Source organism: Saccostrea cucullata, unplaced genomic scaffold (assembly GCF_032062105.1).
Source record: "Saccostrea cucullata isolate Sc308-1 unplaced genomic scaffold, CSIRO_AGI_Scuc_v1 ctg5262, whole genome shotgun sequence".
Classification (NCBI taxonomy): domain Eukaryota; kingdom Metazoa; phylum Mollusca; class Bivalvia; order Ostreida; family Ostreidae; genus Saccostrea; species Saccostrea cuccullata.
In genome coordinates, this window is record NW_026935087.1 from 1,868 (window position 1) to 22,458 (window position 20,591).

Here is a 20,591-nt window from a genome sequence, read left to right on the forward strand (position 1 = left end):
TTCCAGTCCTCCTGCAAAGAAAAAATACAGATAATTTCAGAGGAATCAATTAAGATAATGAAATTAAAAATTAGATCAATGGCCTTGACCATCAGATATTCACAAATACGTGGTCACGTGGTCTTACAATGACATTAATCTTATGAATCCAAATCATATCGCCAGAGATCATTGAATACAGGAATTATTTAGAAAAAAATGAATGAAATGAAAGCTGAAATATAATTGTAGTTTTTGCTATCTGCTAAAATAATTTTTTTTACACTAATTAATGAGCTCTATTTAGCTAAGAAACAGGAAGTTAACTGATTTTTAAGGAATTAATCAGCAAAAAAGTGAGAATCTTAATTCTAAAACAAAGTCAGAGACTGGAAAAAATGGTGTCAAAAGAGACTTCAATATTACACATTGGAGCTTTGAAAACACTGATCACTGATTAATGGCTGGTGATTAAGACAAGGGGTTCTTCAGCAGTAGGGGTGATGAGGCTTTTCCATCAGTCGATCATCAAAGAATGGAGTTTCTCTTAGAAAAACAGGCAGCTCTAAAATAAATAAACAACACAAAAAAATTACAATATTAAAAATGTGCACCACATACAATAGCATATTCTTAGAAAAAGTCTGAAAAGTTAGAAAAAGTCTACAAGTAAACAGTTAAATTATGATTACTGTAGGAAGTACCTTTTCCGCGTGGTATTAATTTACGCTTTGTACTCACAAATTTGCACAAAATCACAAATTTTCCGCAGAAATTTTTCAAGCGTACTTAATAAAAATGTAAGGCATATAGTGACAGAAAATACTGCTAATTTGTGGAACAATATGCATTTAAAAAACACTCACATAAGTTCCCAGACTGTGATGGTCTACTCAGGAATGGTATCGGCATGGGGAGGAAAAAGGAGGCCTGGCATGGATCCTTTCCATCCAATTTAAGAAGAGCCACTTTACCAGTCACCGCGAAGCTTAAAGATCTTGCAGGGGACAAAGAGCTGCACAGCTGAATGTGGCCGTGGCTGTCGGTCACTTGGGTATCAGTCTTACAACAGAGGGTATCCGTGGTATGTTTCTTGGTGCAAATATTGAACCAGCATCAGCCGCCAACATGCAACAGACCTGCAACAAGGTGGAGAAAGAAGAAGGTATGGTTTCCATATTAATTTTGCCCTGTGATTTTCTAAAAAATGAAACTGGTGTAAAAGTTGAAAACTCGTGCTTTTTAAATAATTGAAATTCAATGCAGAAAAATCATACAAGTCATTTTTCTCATATGGGTTTTTAAATGCTAATTATGACATCATAAACGTGAATTTTCCTGTATTTTCTTTAAAAAGTTGCAGAAGACACCAATTTTCAATGGAATTTATTCTTTCAGATAACATTCACCGTATACAACGGGTAACGCGGGGGAGTCGCTAAAAAGTATGGGGGAGTCGTTTTCAACGTATGGGGGAGTAGATTTTCACCGCTTTGGAGTCAGAAGAGATGTGGGTCACGTCTTTTTTCGGTATTTGCAAGATGTATTTACAAAAAACAAATAGCCCACGGAAGGTAGCAATAATTAAGCTTTGGCTTGGTCATTTGTCCTGCTAGCATATAAGTCTAATTTTCTCAAACACTTCGAAACTATTCGACAGATTTCATATTTACGTTAATCGAGTGGTTAAAACATGCATGATTTGGACAATCTACGACTTTTGTTGGTATTCCGACAGTTAAAACAGCAAAAGCAAACGTTTATCTTTAAAATGCAACAATTAAAACTTGTGTAGACTTTATAAAAATTAATAATTAAGACATTTTCTCTTCAGACAGTATTGGTTACGTAAGGGGGAGTCGTTTCTGGAAAAACACAACGCATGGGGGAGTTGCAAAATAAAGTCAAATGCATACTTGGTGTTGTTTTCATTTTATTTTTTTTATACTGCCAATACCTTTTTATTTATTCGTAGACATCTATAAATCAATGTTTGGTTAATTTCTTTATAATTTGAAGTTTTGACAAGAGATTGTTTTCTGTGGCTTTATCATATCTAGAAAAAAATCAGCAGTATACATGTATAATTCGATTATATATCTTCGGAGCACATGTGCTAGTATTCTCTATTGAAAAGTTGATGGCTAGTTTCACTTCTCAATAGAGAATAATGTGCTGGGCAACACGACTCTCCCCTCAATATGTATTTTTCTTACATCACAAAATTTTTTAAAATATTCAAACCCTCACTTCCATCAATGACAGCCTCTCCATAAAGAAGAACAACCAGATTAATGATATCGAAAATTTCCTAAGAATATCAACCATTTTTTATTAGAAAAAGGGAAAGCTCTGGTGTCAGTCCCGCCCCTTGACTTTTTTTTCTTGGGGGGGGGAAGGTAGAAATTTTTAAACTGATAACATTCATAATTAAATAATTTCTATATCATATAAAGAAACACATCTTCAAGTACTTACTAATTAGTATGCTAAATGAGAATATTTTGGACAATCTGGGGTTAATACACATATGATAATATACACTCAGGATCCAAAAATGCTGAAGACATGACTGCATTGCATATTTCCCCTATTCTCTATTGAGAAGTTGATGGCTTGTTTCAATACTCCCCCTCAAGGGGTAGTATTGAAACTAGCTATCAACTTCTCAAAGAGAATATATTTCCCCAAGCGCTGGAAATGTTTGTATACAGTATGATAAATAAAAGGAGAAGTGTAAAAATAATTAACTTTGAACAGAACAAATACCAAAACATTTCTGGTTCACTGTATACATTTAATTATTTGATACCCTCCCTTACCTTTTCGCAGATGTATACAGTTCCTCGGAATATGAAACCTCCTTAATCTCCCCCCCCCCCCTCTTTTCGCACTTTCGTGAACACATACAATGACGGGTTGTTACATACCAGACTCAGTAGAGGAAAACAGTATGTTCTTTAAAAAATATTTCAATAAAGTAAGAATTTCACACTTTTAAATTAAAACTTGTAAATTTCTTGTATTAACTAATATTTCAAATGCACAATCAGTTATCAAATTAAAGGCACGAAATTGAAATAAAGAAATACTAGTAATCAAAAAGATACCTCTAATTATATTTGTTTTGTTTCCCTGATTAATATCCATGCCGCGTTTAAACTTTAAGTTGATATCCATGTATAATGAAATATTTACATCTCTTGATCAGTGGCTGTTCCATCAATGAAACGTATAAAGACGTTTGCACCATTAATACAATAATTAATCTTTTTAATATCCTACTTTAAATGATTATTTAAACAGATATAAATATAAACAATAAAATGTCTTTCTTTATTTGTTATTACTGGAAATAACGGTCGCAGCTATTGCAGAAAAAATTTACATAAACTGCTTACGCGGGTTATGTATTTTTTCTGCAACAGCTGCTTCCGTTAATTCCAGTAATAACAAACAAAGAAAGCATTCTATTGTTTAACACAGGCACATGAAAAGTTCTTTTGAAAGGATGTAGTTTTTGAAAGGGGGCAACCAGTACTATACATTCATAGACAGGTTTTCAGGGCAATATGTGTCTTTTCGAACCGATCGAATAACCAAACTTTGCCCGAGGCTGTTAGGCTGAAGGCAAATAGTTTTCGAGGGGTCAACAAAACGCATTTTCATCCGAGAACACATTCAATAAATGATTTGTTATAACTTTTACTGTTTATTATGATATTATCATTTTGAAATTTTGTTCATCCGCACTGCAGTTTAAACTTGGTCAATTCCGTGAAGTTCTGACTACTGACCCCACCCACACTGTGACGTAAGTGGTGCAATATGTACTTCACAATAATGAACAGTAAATACATGTCATTTTTTAGTTTAACTTGAACATGTTGCTTATATTGATTTTTTTTCATGTTAAATTTTACTAAAATTATCAAAAAAAGTGTAAAGAAGCATTTAACAAAAGAAAAATTGAAATTGAAAATAATAGTACTATTTAATTGTGCGACTCCCCCATGTGTTGTGTTTTCCAGAAACGACTCCCCCCTACGTAGCCATTACTGTCTGAAGAGAAAATGTCTTGATTATTGATTTTTATAAAATCTAGACAGGTTTTAATTCTTGCATATTAAAGATAAACGTTTGCTTCATCTGTTTTAACTGTCGGAATACCAACAAAAGTCGTAGATTGTCCAAATCATGCATGTTTTAACCATTCGATCAACGTAAATATGAAATCTGTCGAATAGTTTCGAAGTGTTTGAGAAAACTAGACGTATATGCTAGCAGGACAAATGACCAAGCCAAAGCTTGATTATTGCTACCTTCCATGGGCTATTTGTTTTTTGTAAAAACATCTTACAAATACCGAAAAAAGACGTGACCCACATCTCTTCTGACTCCGAAGCGGTGAAAATCTACTCCCCCATACGTTGAAAACGACTCCCCCATACTTTTTAGCGACTCCCCCACGTTACCCGTTGTATACGGTGACATTGTCCACAGGCATCGCCCACAAAGATCTTGAGATATGTGATTTGTTATTAAATTTTGCACAAAATATCAAAAAATTAATGTGGGCGACGGCTGTGGACACTGTTTTCTAAAGGAAAATTACCCTTGAAATGTGCCATTTTGAGGCTTTTTCTGTTGAAAATAAAGAAATGCTTCACATTTATGATGTCATATTTGCAGAATGGTAAACCTTCATGCGATATTCTTTCCTGATTTATCAGAGTCATTTATTTAACTAACATTTAAGTCGGTTTCAAAACTTTTTGATGTCAGTTACATTTTTAGGGTGCAATAAAGCTGAAACCATACCTTCTTCTTATAACCGATGTAAATAAAAACAGTATGAAGAAAATTTGGACGAACATTCAAGAACTTATAATGAACCAGAAGTCTCTGTCTAGACTGTAGCCCTACTGGTTTGTACTTATCAAAAATTATGTATCTTAGTATAGTCTACTTGTGTAATAAGTTACATTGAAATCAGACCAACACTGTAGAAGGAGTAGCGTTTTTAAGGAATTTCACAGAAAATTCTATTTTTAGTAACCATGGCAACACCATTCATCGAAATCAAAAACCGATGCACTATTCTATGTATCTTAGTGTAGTCTACTTGTGTGCCAAGTTATATTGAAATCAGACCAAAACTGTAAAGGAGTATCATATTAAAGGAATTTCTCAGAAAATTTTATTTTTAGTAACCATGGCAACACCATTCATCGAAATCAAAAACCGATGCACTATTTTAAGTATCTTAGTGTTGTCTACTTTTGTGCCAAGTGATATTGAAATCAGACTAAAACTGTAGAAGGAGTAGTGTTTTAAAGAAATTTCTCAGAAAATTCTATTTTTAGTAACCATGGCAACACCATTCATTGAAATCAAAAACCGATGCACTATTCTGTGTATCTTAGTGTAGTCTACTTGTGTGCAAAGTTATTTTGAAATCGGACCAAAACTTTAGAAGGAGTAACGTTTTAAAGAAATTTCTCAGAAAATTCTATTTTTAGTAACCATGGCAACACCGTTCAGAAGAAATCAAAAACCATTAATTTTTGCACTATTCTGTGTATCTTAGTGTAGTCTACTTGTGTGCAAAGTTATTTTAAAATCAGACCAAAACTGTAGAAGGAGTAGCATTTTAAAGGAATTTCTCAGAAAATTCTATTTTTAGTAACCATGGCAACACCGTTCAACGAAATCAAAAACCGATGCACAGAATTATGTATCTTAGTGTAGTCTACTTGTGTGCCAAGCTATATTGAAATCATGCTTCACTTACGTCATATTGCAGAAGGACCTTAGCGTTTTGATTTATCAAATTGTTTAACATTTAAGTCGGTTTCAAAACTTTTTGATGTCAGTTACATTTTTAGGGTGCAATAAAGCTGAAACCATCCCTTCTTCTTATAACCGATGTAAATAAAAACAGTATGGAAAATCTCTGACGAACAGTAGAACTGAAAAATGTGGACTTCCAGATATCCCCATCAAGCAGAGTGGAAGGAGATGCTTGGTGCAATAATGCCACATTCAGTGCCATTGAAAAAAAAACCCATTCCAAGCTGCGACCCAAGTGACTTATACCGTAAGTGAAAATGTAACTCAGAGGTAAAATGTGGTTGCAGTTTTCTGTGGGAATAAACTGTGTAAGAAAGGCGCACACCTACATGTACGAAGCAAAGGAAAGGAAGTTACCTGTCCAGGACATGAAGACTGCACTGCAACCATTCCTCCTGAGACCACCATTGGAGATGAGAAGAGATGGGCCACTAATTGTGTTGGTGAGTTACTAAGTGATGACCGTCCACTAATCATATCCCATTTCACTAATGATGGAGACAGTGCCGCTGCATCTGGTGCATCTGAAAAACACGGACGTGTGATTGAAAACCTTAAGGACTTGCGTCACTTCTTTGACTCTCAAAGAAAACAGACAGCTAAGGCTCCATTCAGCAGTCACATGTTTCCGGGAAGAACCAAGACCATAAGAGAATCCATGCAGAGAAGATTTGCCTTGGACCTGAAGCTTCGATGCAGGACAGAGTACGAGAATTGCTACAAACACTACTCCGGCGACTTACCTTTGATGAAGCGTGCTATGTCTACTGCGGTTGGTTTCCTCATAAACTGCTACCAGGGACAGTGCGGGAAGTCCTGTCAACTCTATTCCTTTTCCTGTTGTGGACTAAAAAGCAATAAGTGGAAATCTTCAGTGTTGCCTAGTGCATGACTTTGAATTAAACATGACAGAAAAAGACAAATGTTTGTTAAGGGGGGACCTATGTCCGAAAAGTCTTTGTGTGAAATTTTTAAAACTTTGACATTTCTGTCCTGATTACTTGATCTTAATATTTACGTATTAAAAACAATACCTTTATACGCTTATTTTTACACAGGAGCAAGTGCAAAAACAGTATGAAATGCTAAAAATAGATCATTTTCAGACATTATTGTTCTACCACAAAAATGCGCTAAAAAGAACCAAAAATGTCAAATCACACTCAAAATCAACAGGTATTTAATGTATATGACTTGTATCTTTAAAATGAGTGCAAATTCACTGTAATTCATCTTGCATGAAAAAATATAATGGAGCACAATGTAAGTATCATCCCGTTTTTCTTGTCATATTTTTTGCAATTCCGATATGCATAACAGGTAATATCTTGAAAAGTCTTTGTGTGAAAATGTTGTAATTCATATTTTTTTAAAGATGTGATTCATCTCTTTATTTTAACAAAGAAAAAAGTATACCTTTATGGTAAAATAAACGAGAAATATGACGTTTTCTTTTATTTTCGTACTTTTGTGTCATAAATATTGACCTTTCTGCACTAAAAAAAAGGTATGTAGGCACTGACAAGTATTTAAATATAAAACTATTTTGCGAAAAACAAGTATTTTGTTTTGATTAGAAACAATTAAAAGTTTAAATTTTTAACAGATTAACTCTTTTCTTCTTTATTCCATGCAATCATTCTGCCCCCCCCCCCCCCATTTCTACGTCAACAACCAACACCTATTAGAACCTAGAAATGACTTTATACAATAAAATCTACATGTACTATAAATCAATCAGCAAATATAAGTACAAGTACATTTCTTAATTTTTTTCTTAGTTTTATCCAGAAAATACAATTAATGGTAAACATATAATTAAACATATTTCTCTGATTTAAGCTGCTTTCTTTGCTGAATTTTATCTTATCCTTTTGCGCTTATATATCAGCAAATCATCAAGGTATTTTTTCACAACTGAAATTGCTATGAATTGTTAACCAAAGGAAGAGGATTCTAATATTAACAAACTCCATAAATCAAATAAAACTGTTATTAATGATGAATAAATTGTCTTTTTTGTGAATTGTATACGTTATTGATTATTAACAATGGTATATATGCCTATATCGCAGTTGCAAAAGTCAACAGGTAAAAACAAACGTCGCTATTGTGACGTCACATAACCCTGCTTTGATGTAGAACGACATAGGTCCCCCCTTAAAAGACTGTATAAATTTGACTTTAGGACAAAGTAATCTTGATAGAATCAAATAATTCATACTTGTACACAAAAATCTGAATCTGTAAATAGGGCATATTTTAAAAATCAAATCCAAAATGTATTACAAGTAGTAAGAATTTTGAAAGTAGAATACATAAAGTTGTGCACTCACTGAATAGGGGTCATGGAAACTCAACACTGGAACTTTGTGAATCTGTAGGCCGGGGCACCTGTTGTCAAAGGAAATATCATCTAAAACAACAACAAAATAGACAAAATTACTTTAAAATGAAACAAAAACTGTTAAAATAAAAATTTCAAAGAAAATTGACTACAGATCTAAAAGATATCAGCTGTACGATAAAAAATCTAAAGACACTTACAGTAAATCATTAACAGATCCAAAATTAAAAAGGAAATTGTAAGACTGTGAAGGGGGGGCATTGAAGATATGTACATGCATTTCAAATGTATAAAATTTGATGATAATGATTGTTTTTATGGTTCATTATGCATTGATTATTTTCAACGGTGTAAATGGGGAAAATGTGGACATGTGAATAATGTATTATTGTATATGTAAAATGTGACATTTTCTTATACGAGAGAGTCTGTACATGTAAAAATGTTATATTCTTTATTATTTAGCTCATTAAAATTTTTTGAATTAAAAATCTTGTTTTTCTTACCTGTGTGATGAACACAACAAAGGTTACAGAGGTAATTGGTAGAAATCCAGGTATACGGGTGTCAAAACTGTCCGTTGGTGACCAGACTGCATGCCGCATTGTTTATCCGCCATTATTGATCTTTTCAAGGGGAGACAACTCCTGAAATCAGAGAAATTTTAGTGAAAATGAGAGTTACCTGTCCCTCTTTAGGTCTCACACAAGGAAATAATTTCACTATTATATTACTATATAGCTTGAATTAAATTATTTAATTTATTAGACTCTCAGCAGAAAATTCATGAAAGAGAAAATAAAGATTAATGCTTAAACCAAAATTTGAGATCAGAAAAAATATGCCTTATGCGGCTTTTAAGAAAGAAAATCAACAGTAAACTTACCTACCCCAAAATGCACGTGGGATTCACATGTTGACAAACAGCCTACACACCATCCAGGAAGTTGCATCATGCGCACATGAAAAAAAGAGTTCCTTTTAATTCAGTGGGATAATTCTGCTAAAGAAATGATATTCCTAGTACATGAGTCCAACTTTAATATTGTAGGCCTAAAACAAATTGCCAAAAATGAAAAAAGAAAAAAAAATTGTCTCTATATATATGGAACTTCAATTGACTAAGTTCATTTTGATTGGCTATTAAATTTCCTTGCGTAAGACCTTTAAGACATCTGATTGGTACATCGTGTGCTTGCAAGGTGTGTCTAAGCTGTCGCTGACGGATGTCAAAGATACAGACTTTAATCCCCTTATCGTCCTCTAGATATTAAAAGCTGGTGATGTGGTGCCTATTCAATGGCTGGACAGCCGTGTTCATGACAGATGAATGCTGTTGTTAGAGAAAGCAGATATTTCATTCATGACAAAAATCCTATACATTTTAATTACTTTTTCTTTTAACAATCATAGTGAAATATTTACATCCACTGAATATTTTCTTCTTTATTTCTTAAGAAAACCCATTGCGTTCATCCCTGCATAAACTACATTAGGCATATCACCTGTACAGATTTCTTGATCAGTGGCCGTTCCATCAATGAAACGTACAAAGACGTTTGCATCATTAACACAATAATTAATCTTTTTAATCCTACTTAAAATGATAATTTAAACAGATATAAATATAAACAATAAAATGTCTTTCTTTGTTTGTTGTTACTGGAATGAACGGTCGCAGCTATTGCAGAAAAAATTTACATAACCCGCTAACGCGGGTTATGTGTAAGCGGGTTATGTATTTTTTCTGCAACAGCTGCTTCTGTTCATTCCAGTAACAACAAACAAAGAAAGCATTTTATTGTTTAAATAACCAGAAGTCTCCTTATCTACTTATAATAAAGGAAGAGAAAAGTATATAGCATGCAGTTGAGACTTAAAACTTTAAAAAGCAAACAGTAGAATAATGATCCTTAGGATCAAGTCTCTTTTTGTGGTAAGACTGCAATAAGACTTAGTAACAACTGTACGTAGGAATAGCTTTTAATAAAACTTAGAATTTTCAATTTTATTTACTATGGCAACATCAATCATCAAAATCAAAAACACAAAACTGATAATTATGTATCTAAGTGTAGTCTACATGCATGCCAAATTACATTATAATCAGACTAGAACTGTATTTGGAATAGCATCTTGAAAGTATTTCACAGAAATTTCTACTCTTAATTAGTAACCATGGCAATACCATTCAGGGAAAAAAAAACAGTACAAAGAATTATGTAACTTATTGAACTTTACTTGTGTGCCAAGTTATGCTGAAATCAGACCAAAACTGTAGGAGGAGTAGCATTTTGAATGTATTTCACCGAAATTTCTATTTTAAGTAACCACAGCAACAGCGTTCATTGAAATTTAAAACGGATAAAAAGAATTATGTATCAAAGTGCACTCTACTTGTGTGCCAAGTTATATTGAAATTAAACCAAAACTGTAGAAGGAGTGGCAATTTGAATGCATTTCCCAGAAATATCTATTTTTAATAACCATGGCAACACCGTTCATTGAAATCAAAAACTGATATACAGAATTATGTACATGTATCTTAGTGCAGTCTACCGGTATATGACAAGTTATATTGAAATCAGACCAAAACTGTAGAAGGAGTAGGGTTTGAAAGTTTGAAAGTTTTCCTTAGAAATTTATATTTTTAGTAACCACTGCAACACCGTTCAACAAAATCAAAAACCGATACACAGAATAATGTATTTTAGTGTAGTCTACTTATATGCCAAGTTATATTGAAATCAGACCAAAACTGCAGGAGGAGTAGCATTTTGTAAAAATGTTTACAGATGGACAGACAGATGGACGGACGACGGATGCATTACTATTGCATAAGCTCTTCTGGCCCCGGGATCATGAAACATCTTAAGCTTAAGTCAAAATCTCCATTTGATAATAAATGTTGTAGAAGTCAAGCAGACCAAAATGAAAATATTTTTCAATATTGCTTTTCAGAAGTTTTAATTGTTATCTCTGCACATTTCGAAATGAATTCCATAATTAATGAATATTTCATAGGAAATTGAAAATTTGACTTAAGTCTAAGTTTGTTTCATGATCCTGAGGCCTGGTCTTCGACCAGTAGAGCTAAAAAGCATAAACAAAGAAAATATATTTCTTGATCAAAATATCAAACATTGCAACACATGGGACAGTCCTTCTAATTGTTTTTAATTTTTACTCTCCCCCCCTTCATCTTTTTTTGTACTCACAATGTACACAAGCACAGGGGGCAGCAGTGTGTGGCATCAACAGACATTTCTGCTCTCTGACGACGGAGTGGCCTGCTGTAGCTATGAGACTGGAGGATCCAATTAAAGCTTAAATCACTGGTGGTCTTATTGTGGCAATGTAAACTCTGCAAATAATCCAGGGGAATGAAACAAAATACTTGCTTTTAATAAAACTTGATGGTTTGTCTATATATCAAATATTTGCATCCCCCTTTCCAGGCACAGCTTTTTTTTTACTTTCAGACTTCAGAGTCTCTACAGAATTCAGGTACAGTTTTAACAGATCTGAAAGTAATTAAACACACTTATAAAGAAGTCACAGGGACTGTTTAACTGACAATTTTACTTCATTTCATTCTTTATACTGTAGTCTGAAAACCTATTACATTTGGCAGTGTCTTCTTTTAAGCACTTTTGACAGAAAGCTAATTCATGCAAGTACATCGCTAAATGTCTTAAACATTGATACATGAATAAGAACATCAAGAAATGCGCTAAATCAAATCTACGCTAACTTGTTTAAAAATCATTTTCCACTAAATATTATACATTTACAGTATCTGTTATAATTGTTCAATAATTGTTAAAAACATTTCAAAGTGAAGGGGACTGTAAATCACTTCTGTTTAAGGGTCAACTCGTAATAAGCATATTCGCTATAAGTGTGTTTCACTGTATATTGACATATAAGGGGACTGTAAATCACTTCTGTTTAAGGGTCAACTCATAATAAGCATATTGGCTATAAGCGTGTTTCACTGAATTGACATATAAGGGGACTGTAAATCACTTCTGCTTAAGGGTCAACTCATAATAAGCATATTCGCTATAAGTGTGTTTCACTGTATATTGACATTCATACATTGTAATGTACATACCAGGATGGGTTTGGTGAAGTTGCTGACTGGAGACAGACTTGCCATTGACCTATATGGCTCCCTCAGTGTCACTCACACAGCACTAAAAAAGGAATTAATTTATACAGTAAAACTCGGTTATAATGAAGTCACTGGGACCTATGAAATTACTTCGCTTTATCCGTAATTCATTATATCCGAAAAAGAAATTCGTTAAATTTATATAGCTGGGGATCCAAGATAACTTCACTATATCCGTGAATTCACAATATCCGTGTTCATACTAACCGAGTTTTACTGTAGTTTAAAGAGATAAAAACTTAGAGACAAGCCTAAAATGAAGCATGCTACCAGAACCTTTCCATCTGAAATGACTGTTAAAACAAAAGAACTAAGCTAATAAGCTGAAAATCATCTGTAGGATTTTTAATTTTTACCTTGTTTCCTTGGAAACTAAACAAAACCTTTGTGACTTTGGAGAAGGGGCCCCTGTTTGTCAAAGCATTGTCAGTGTCTGCAAGTGACCCCAATCATACAGTCTGACACTCCCATCTGCACTTCAAGTCAAATCTTAAGAAAAAAGATTTACTTTCATTGCAAAGAACTTGGTAAAGATACAATTAAAATTCAACATTTACATCATAACCAGAAGTCTCTGTCGAGACTGAAGTTTTCTTAGTGTAGTTGCTTAATGCATGCCAGTGTATTATAATCAGACAAAAACTGTATTTGGAGTAGCATTTTGAGAGTATTTAAGAGAATTTTCTATTTTTAGTAACCAAGGCTATAATGTTCATCGAAATCAAAAACTGATATAGAGAATTGTGTATCTTAATGTAATCTACTTGTGTGTTTAAGTAACAACGCTAACACGTTCATCAAAATCAAAAACCGATATATTGAATTATGTATTTCAGTGTAGGCTACTTGTGTGTGAAGTTTAATATTAAAATCAGACCAAAACTGTAGGAGTAGTGGCATTTTGAAAAAATTTTACAGAAATTTCTATTTTTAGTAACCACAGCAACACCATTCATCGAAATCAAAAACCATTGCTCAGAATTATGTATCGTAGTGTATTCTACTTGTGTGCTAAGTTATATTGAAATCAGACCAAAACTGAAGGAGGAAAAGCATTTTGAAATTATTTCACAGAAATTTCTATTTTTAGTAACAAGGCCAACATCGTTCATCGAAATCAAAAACCGATAAACAGAATTATGTATCTTAGTGTATTCTACTTGTGTGCCAAGTTATATTGAAATCAGACGAAAACTGTAGGAGGAGTAGCATTTTGAAAAATTGTTTACAGACAGATGGACAGACAGATGAACGGACGCCGGACACAGTACTATCGCATAAACTCTTCTGGTCTCTGACCAGTAGAGCTAAAAAATTTGAGATCAGAAAAAATATGCCATATGCGGCTTAAAAGAAAGTAAACATACATGTACCTACCCCGAAAATACATGTGGGTTTCACATGTGGAAAAAGAGCCTACAGTCACCATCCAGGAAAAAACATCATGATAATTCTGCAAAAGATGATACTCCTAGAACATGAGTCCAAATTAAATACTGTGGGCCTAAAACAAAATGCCAAAAATGAAACAAGAGGCCCATGGGCCTTATAGGTCACCTGAGTATCATGTAACAACTTTCCAGCGATTGTATTTGGTTCATGTTTTAAGCCAAAAGCCATGAAATTCAAAAATTTTGAAAGAGGCACCATTGCTTATCAAAGGGCAGATTTCAAAGCATTAATTATTTTATTTTTAGTCAAAGTACCCCCCTGGTACCCCTGACCCAGCAGCCTTTGAAAGAGGCCGCTTTCTTCATTATAAGGCCAGCATTTTTTTTTATGTTTAGGTTTAGTTATGAACATGAGAATAAAAAAGTCCCGAAGGAGAAGGGAATAATTTTTTTTTTGATAAATCAATTATTAACATTTGTACATTCTTTTTTATGCTATCCTAATAGGCTCCTTACTACTGGACACATAAATGCTTACAAATAGGAAAGTAGAACATTTAATTGCTTATTTCATCATCTGCCAGTTTGGGCCAGTTATATAAATTTTGTGATGTTGATCAAAATATATTTTAAAAAAATCATTTCTTTAAAAGTCTTTCAATATATCTTCATTTTTTTTAATATGTGTTAGGTGAATGTGTAGACATTGTTCTAAAATTTACTTGATGCCTAAAATTATAATTCCTGTCATAAAACAGACAGGGAGTATTGGGGAGTAGGGTCAACATTTTTTCAATTAAGTGTAAAATAATTTTTCTGGCTGATACAAAAGATACTACATGCCTGTATATATTTGTATGTTCTTGCCTTTTAATAGTTGAATTTTTTTTTTATTTCTTCAGGTTATTGTTTATTTCTTCCTCAAATGGACTTCACTTCTCCCATAGTTTTATTCATTACATCTGATGCATTATAAGCAACCCTTTTCTGAAGAATGATGCTAATAGACTGTAAGCTATAACAGAGACCTAAACAATGTCCCTGGCAATATGCAATAGCTACCACGGGCAGTTTAAAACCTGGGGGAGGAAAATAATTTACAGTTACTTTTGAAACAAATACATAATTATCTCACCAGCATGTCATTGTGCAACAAAGTCGTCAGCATTTTATGTGTCCCTTGAACGGGTGAAACGTTTTGAATGGCACTCGTATCGATGAATTTTACACTAAACCAAGCTATCTTCTCAGATCTAGCTTTATTTACCTGCCGTTTCATCGTAAAAACGGAAGTGCGAGTTCGTAAATTTGAAATCTCGATCCCGACTCAAATTTGACATCGGAAAGAAAAAAAATTGTTTTATTTTCTTCAGAAAATTCAAAACCTTGAGCGGAGGGTTTGTAAAACTGAAAATAAAAGAAATCCTGGCCTTAAATATGTAATTAGATCATTAGCATATTAACCAGGAGCAAAGGATAAGATGTTCAAAGAATTCATGCATTTCACTATATAATCAAATAGAGTCCCACCCTAAAACAAGAACCCCTGACCCTGGGGCCATAAAATACACAATTTTGGTAGAGGCACTCTTGCTTATCATAACTATGTACTTAGTTAGTTTATTTAATCCCCAGGAGCAGAGAAGAAGATTTTCAAAGAAATAATGCATTTTCACTATATACTTATTTAGCCCCGTCCTAGCACTAGAACCTCTGACCCCAGGGCCATGAATTTCACAATTTTGGTAGAGGACTCATTGCTGATTACAATCATGCAAACAGTTTGACTGCTCGATGTCCAGGAGTAAAGAAGAAGATTTTTAAAGATTGCATTAATTTTAGTGGTTTTGGCCCCACCCCTTAGGCCCCAGGGGGACAGGGATCATGAAATTCACAATTTTTGTTCCCCTTCACCCATAGATGCTTTGTGCCAAATTTGGTTGAAATTGGTTCAGTGGTTGCAGAGAAGAAGCTGAAAATGTTCAAATGTTATTGCACGACGAACGACGCACGACGGACGACGACGGACGAAAACAGATAGCAATAGGTCACCTGAGTTTACTCAGGTGACCTAAAAAGAAAAAAAACAAAATGTGTTTGTGAAACACTGATGCTCCCGTTAGGCGACATAGCAAAGGTTAAACTTTTCTTCAATGCAAATTTAATATGATGGTACCAAAAGTACAATATTCTCACTGAAAATACAATTGTGAAATATGAAAGTAGGCCAAGGTTAAAGGTTCTGAGGTACCGAAATCTCCAAGGTCAAAAGGTCAAAGTTGTTGGTATCGAATGAAAGGTCTTCAAACAAAGAATACATATTTGAAGTATAAATGTCCTGGTATCTACTGCTCAAAAAAAATATAGCCAAAGTAAAAGTTTGGATTTTTTGTGTACAAGTGCGTCAAACTTCAAGGTCAAGGTTAAAAGGTCAAATTTAGTGGTACCCAAAGAAAGGTTTTGTCACAAGGAAAACAAGTATGAAATATGAAAATCATAGCTCCTCTAAATCGAAAGTTATGGGCAAGGTTGAAGCTTTTGCAGACAAACAGCTGGACAGACAGACGGATAAACCCGACAAAAACAATATACCCCCGAAACTTCATTTACGGTTATGGGGAATAAAAATTGTACATGTCTCTATATATATATGGAATTTCAATTGATTCATTTTGATTGGCTATTTCCTTGCTGAGACCTTTAAGGCCTACATGTATACCGTATAATGTCTCTCTATATATATATGGAATTTCAATTGATTCATTTTGATTGGCTATTTCCTTGCTGAGACCTTTAAGGCCTACATGTATACCGTATAATCCCTATTAACCGCCCTGGGCGCTTAGAAAATTGCGAAAAGGGGGTGGTTAATTTGGTATTCTCTTTATGATATTTGATGTCATAATTTAGCTTCGAAAAATCTTTTGAAGAAAAAAAAAGTAAATTCAAAGAACCACTAAAACAATTTCTAACTTTACATGAAGATAATCTACCCAAAATGGTAAATTATATGTTAATTGATTCATTTTCCACTGAGAAATTGGTTAAACGACAAGTTTCATTTTCACTTTTTTCAAATTTTGACAGACTTTTCATACCATTCTAGATGATTTTAATCACCTTACAGGGGGCCCTTATTACCTGAAAATTGAAAACAGACCTAGGGGGCGCTTATAGGGGCAGGGGCGGTTAATTGGAATTATACGGTATGTTTAGAAATTTAAATTGAAAGCTTTATATTTGAAATATATATAATACCTTCAGATATATATATTTAGGCTAATACTTTTTGGGGATTTGTACTTTTCAACTCTGCTAGCGTGACTGATCATGGTTGGATGTAGGGCTGGCATGGATGTTGAAATCCTGAGCCAATTGCTATCTGGCATTTGGCACATCTGAAAGCTTACTTTTATGTAGCTTCTGACACTTCTTCTGCTTTTTCATTCCTTTCCCAGGGTAGCAGGTCCTCTAATGTGTCATCTTTATGGGAGGAATGAGGTCTGAATCCTTGACAAGTCAAAAAAAAAGTTTGTAAATCTCTGCATGTTATTTGAAGAAAACTACATGTACAAACTCTTTCCTGCTTATCTTTTCTTTTGGTTATCCAATTAATCACATTCATAGCTGGCATTTATTGATTCCCATATTTGCATTTTTCAAGTTCATAGTACACTGTAACAAGAGGCCCATGGGCCACATCGCTCACCTGAGAAGCTTTGACCATTCTGTTCTTTACCAGATTTCCCCCTTGTAATATATAATTTATGCATCCCTACCCTACCCCACTGTCAGATCATAATTAAGACATTTTGAAATCTACACTACCCCAGGATCTTGCGTGTTAAAAAGTCCCTTAATTGTTATTATGCTTTGTTTTATGGATAAATGTTATGCACTTGATCTATTAAGTTTTCTTTTGCTATATTTTGCTAGATATGAAGGGGTATATAATAAATACATCATTATAACAGTAACTTGATCCGAAGAGCCGACGTATCACGTCTCGTTGACAGGCGTTGATCATCAGATCAAACTTGACGCTTCGCGTCTCGTTAGATCTGATGATCCGCGCCTGTCAACTTGACGTGATACAACCCTTCGGATCAAGTTTACTATTATAATAATATATATTTCTCTTGATACTGACAATCTTGACCTTGATCTTGGAGTTTTGTTTGCATTTAAGAAACCACACTCTTTTGCCATAAGCTGCCATACAGGGGCATCAGTGTTTCACAAGCACATCTTCTTTTTTTCTATAAAAATAACAGTATTTGAATTGCTGCTGTTGCTGTGATGTACGTAGTATAAGTATTAACTCTTAAATCTATTTTGTAAGTGGAAAAACTTTCTCAGTGAGGTATTTTTATGCGTCATGCACAGGTGTCAAACTTTTTCCACCAAATTCTGTCCCTGCATACTTCAATTACATCTTACATAAAACCTTCAATCTAGGAAATGGATTATTTACCAGTTGTGCCCAAAAGTTGAACAGAAATTGTTATTCGATAAAATCATAACACCGTGTAAAAAGTACATTAGATTTTACAGTATGTTCATTATTTCATTGTAAATTACCAGTATACTGACCAGTTGGCCATAGTGATCATATCCACAACTTTCTGGTGATTAGGCAAAGGTTTAAAGATCTTAAAGCATCTCATCTGATGAAAAGCTCCTTTGGAGACATCAGTCGGATGGAATCTTCTAATTAATGTATTCTAATTTCATAGTCGTGGTGATGTATCCAAGAAATAACAGAGGTAAAAACATCCTACATTCAGACTCTGCACGCATCTTTAAAGTTCACGATATAAAATAGCTTTGCCTGGATCGTATAAATGAAGTAAGTTATGAAGAATTGCTTACAATCCTTCAATGGTTAAAAGCATCGAGGAAGTGGATTATTGCAGAGACATGTTAAATGTGATTAGGAAGAACATTCTCCTGATGTAAAAGAAACAAGATCCTTTTTTGAATTGGACAAGGATACACTCTCCATGATCCTGGCACAGGACTCTTTGAACACAAAGTTTGAATTGGAAAAATCCTTAATGGTATTCCTTGAGTTCTTCTACTGAGGAGCAATTAAGATTGAGGCAACCATCATTTCTGATCTCCTCAAACTTGCACGTCTTTAAAGTTCATGATCTTAAAAAGCTGTGCCTGGATCATATAAATGGAGTAAGTTACGAAGAATTGCTTAAAATGCTTTTGACTGTAAGAAGCATCGAGAAAGTGGATTATTGCACAGACATGTTGAATGTGATTGGGAAGAACTTTCTTCATGTAAAAGAAACAAGATCCTTTTTTTGAATTAGACAAGGACACACTTGCATGATCCTGGCACAGGACTCTTTAATTAAACACTTTAAAAATCTCAAAAGGAGCCTCATGAAGCCCCCTTTTCACAAGTTTATTCGAAAAGGATCGAGGCATTTCATCAAGAAGCAGTTACCTCTAAAATTATAAAAGTGCAGGGAGTGTCAGAAGAAGCCAACACGATCTTATGGGCAGGAATTATTTTCTCCCCTATTCTGAAGGCTACATCACAAATCTTCTGATTGTAAAACTTTTCCCTAATGTAATATATTGTGTAATGATGATCTTGATCTTTAGAAAATGGAGTTAATTCAATTTCAGACTGAGCTCCGTGACTTAATGAAGGAGAGAGAGGAGACTTGTACTCTGTTTTGGATTTTGAACTTTGTGAAGGAGATGATTTATTGTTCAAAAATTGGTTTCTGGAGCTGGAGGGTGCAACAAATGAGAGCTGCTTCCACAACTCAATGGAGGATCAGGAGGAGCTGGGGTGTTGTTTTAAATGTTGCTCCTTGCCAGTTGCCACAGAGTCAGATGAAGGAGAGGATTTAGACGAGGTGTTGCTCCCAAATTTCCTGGAGTCCGTTGGTGGCTTGTCCCTCCCCAGCATAGATGGTGTAGCAGTCGGGGAGCTGTAACCAGAATGGATTCCATCCAGATTCACTGAAATATAGCAGTCATAGTTATGTTTAACATTGTTAAATTCCATTTTCATGGTATTAACTGTATCATTTAATGAATAAAAGTATACTACAGTATCTTTGTCCCATTTTAATTCATCTATCATTATTTTCAGTAATAGCAAAGGGAAACAACTTCTTTTGGAAGATTGATTGATTGATTGAATGTTGTTTTAATAACATCCCTCTTGCGAATTTTTCACTCATATGGAGACACCACCACGCGCTGCTGGAGAGCTACAAAGTTTGTCCTATACTCGGCACTTACGGCCATTTAGCAGGGAGGGATCCTTTTTGTGCCAGCACCTACTGTAACACCTACGGGACCTCAGTTTATACTGTCTCATCCTAAGGACCCCATCAAGCGGTAGCCCGATGACCGAGGCTAGTAAATCCGGGATCGGGCTACCAAGAATTATTTACGCGCTCGCCCGATGGGCTAGTTAGTAAATTTCCAGTGGCGATTTTTAAGTATGATTCCTTTTATAAAATATCAAGAAGGGCTATCCCAGGTCAGTGATTCACAAACAGGAGGGCTCTTGCAGAAAAAATAAAAGTTGGTTCACAAAATGAAGTACAGAGAATCAAAGCGTCAGCAAAATTGGCTGGAAATCTGACCATGGACTGAATACACTGGTACTACGAATCACCGAAATGCCCCTAGGAATCACCGAAATACCCCTTATTTTCTTATAAAATAAAATAAATAAAAGAGTAATAAATATATGATATCAACTGTTCTAAAACCAAGATACAAAGTTAAATTTTCATAATCTTACTGTAAGTATTTTTTATTTAAAGATGTATGCATGTCACATTGTTATCTGATGCAGCAAAGT

General features: G+C 34.3%; 2 long non-coding RNA genes across 2 annotated transcripts; both read right to left on the reverse strand.

Moving 5' to 3' along the window:
* Positions 1-882: 882 nt before the first annotated feature.
* On the reverse strand, positions 883-9,235 carry LOC134241854 (uncharacterized). The gene is made up of 6 exons (XR_009986737.1): positions 9,070-9,235; positions 8,686-8,826; positions 8,169-8,248; positions 6,576-6,679; positions 6,190-6,356; positions 883-1,118 (listed from the first exon to the last, which is right to left on the reverse strand). It is a non-coding gene; the product is annotated as an uncharacterized LOC134241854 (long non-coding RNA).
* Positions 9,236-11,421: 2,186 nt separating this feature from the next.
* LOC134241855 (uncharacterized) lies at positions 11,422-19,304 on the reverse strand. Its single transcript, XR_009986738.1, has 6 exons — positions 18,341-19,304; positions 17,158-17,257; positions 13,734-13,809; positions 12,713-12,845; positions 12,297-12,378; positions 11,422-11,543 (listed from the first exon to the last, which is right to left on the reverse strand). It is a non-coding gene; the product is annotated as an uncharacterized LOC134241855 (long non-coding RNA).
* Between the last annotated feature and the right edge of the window lie 1,287 nt (positions 19,305-20,591).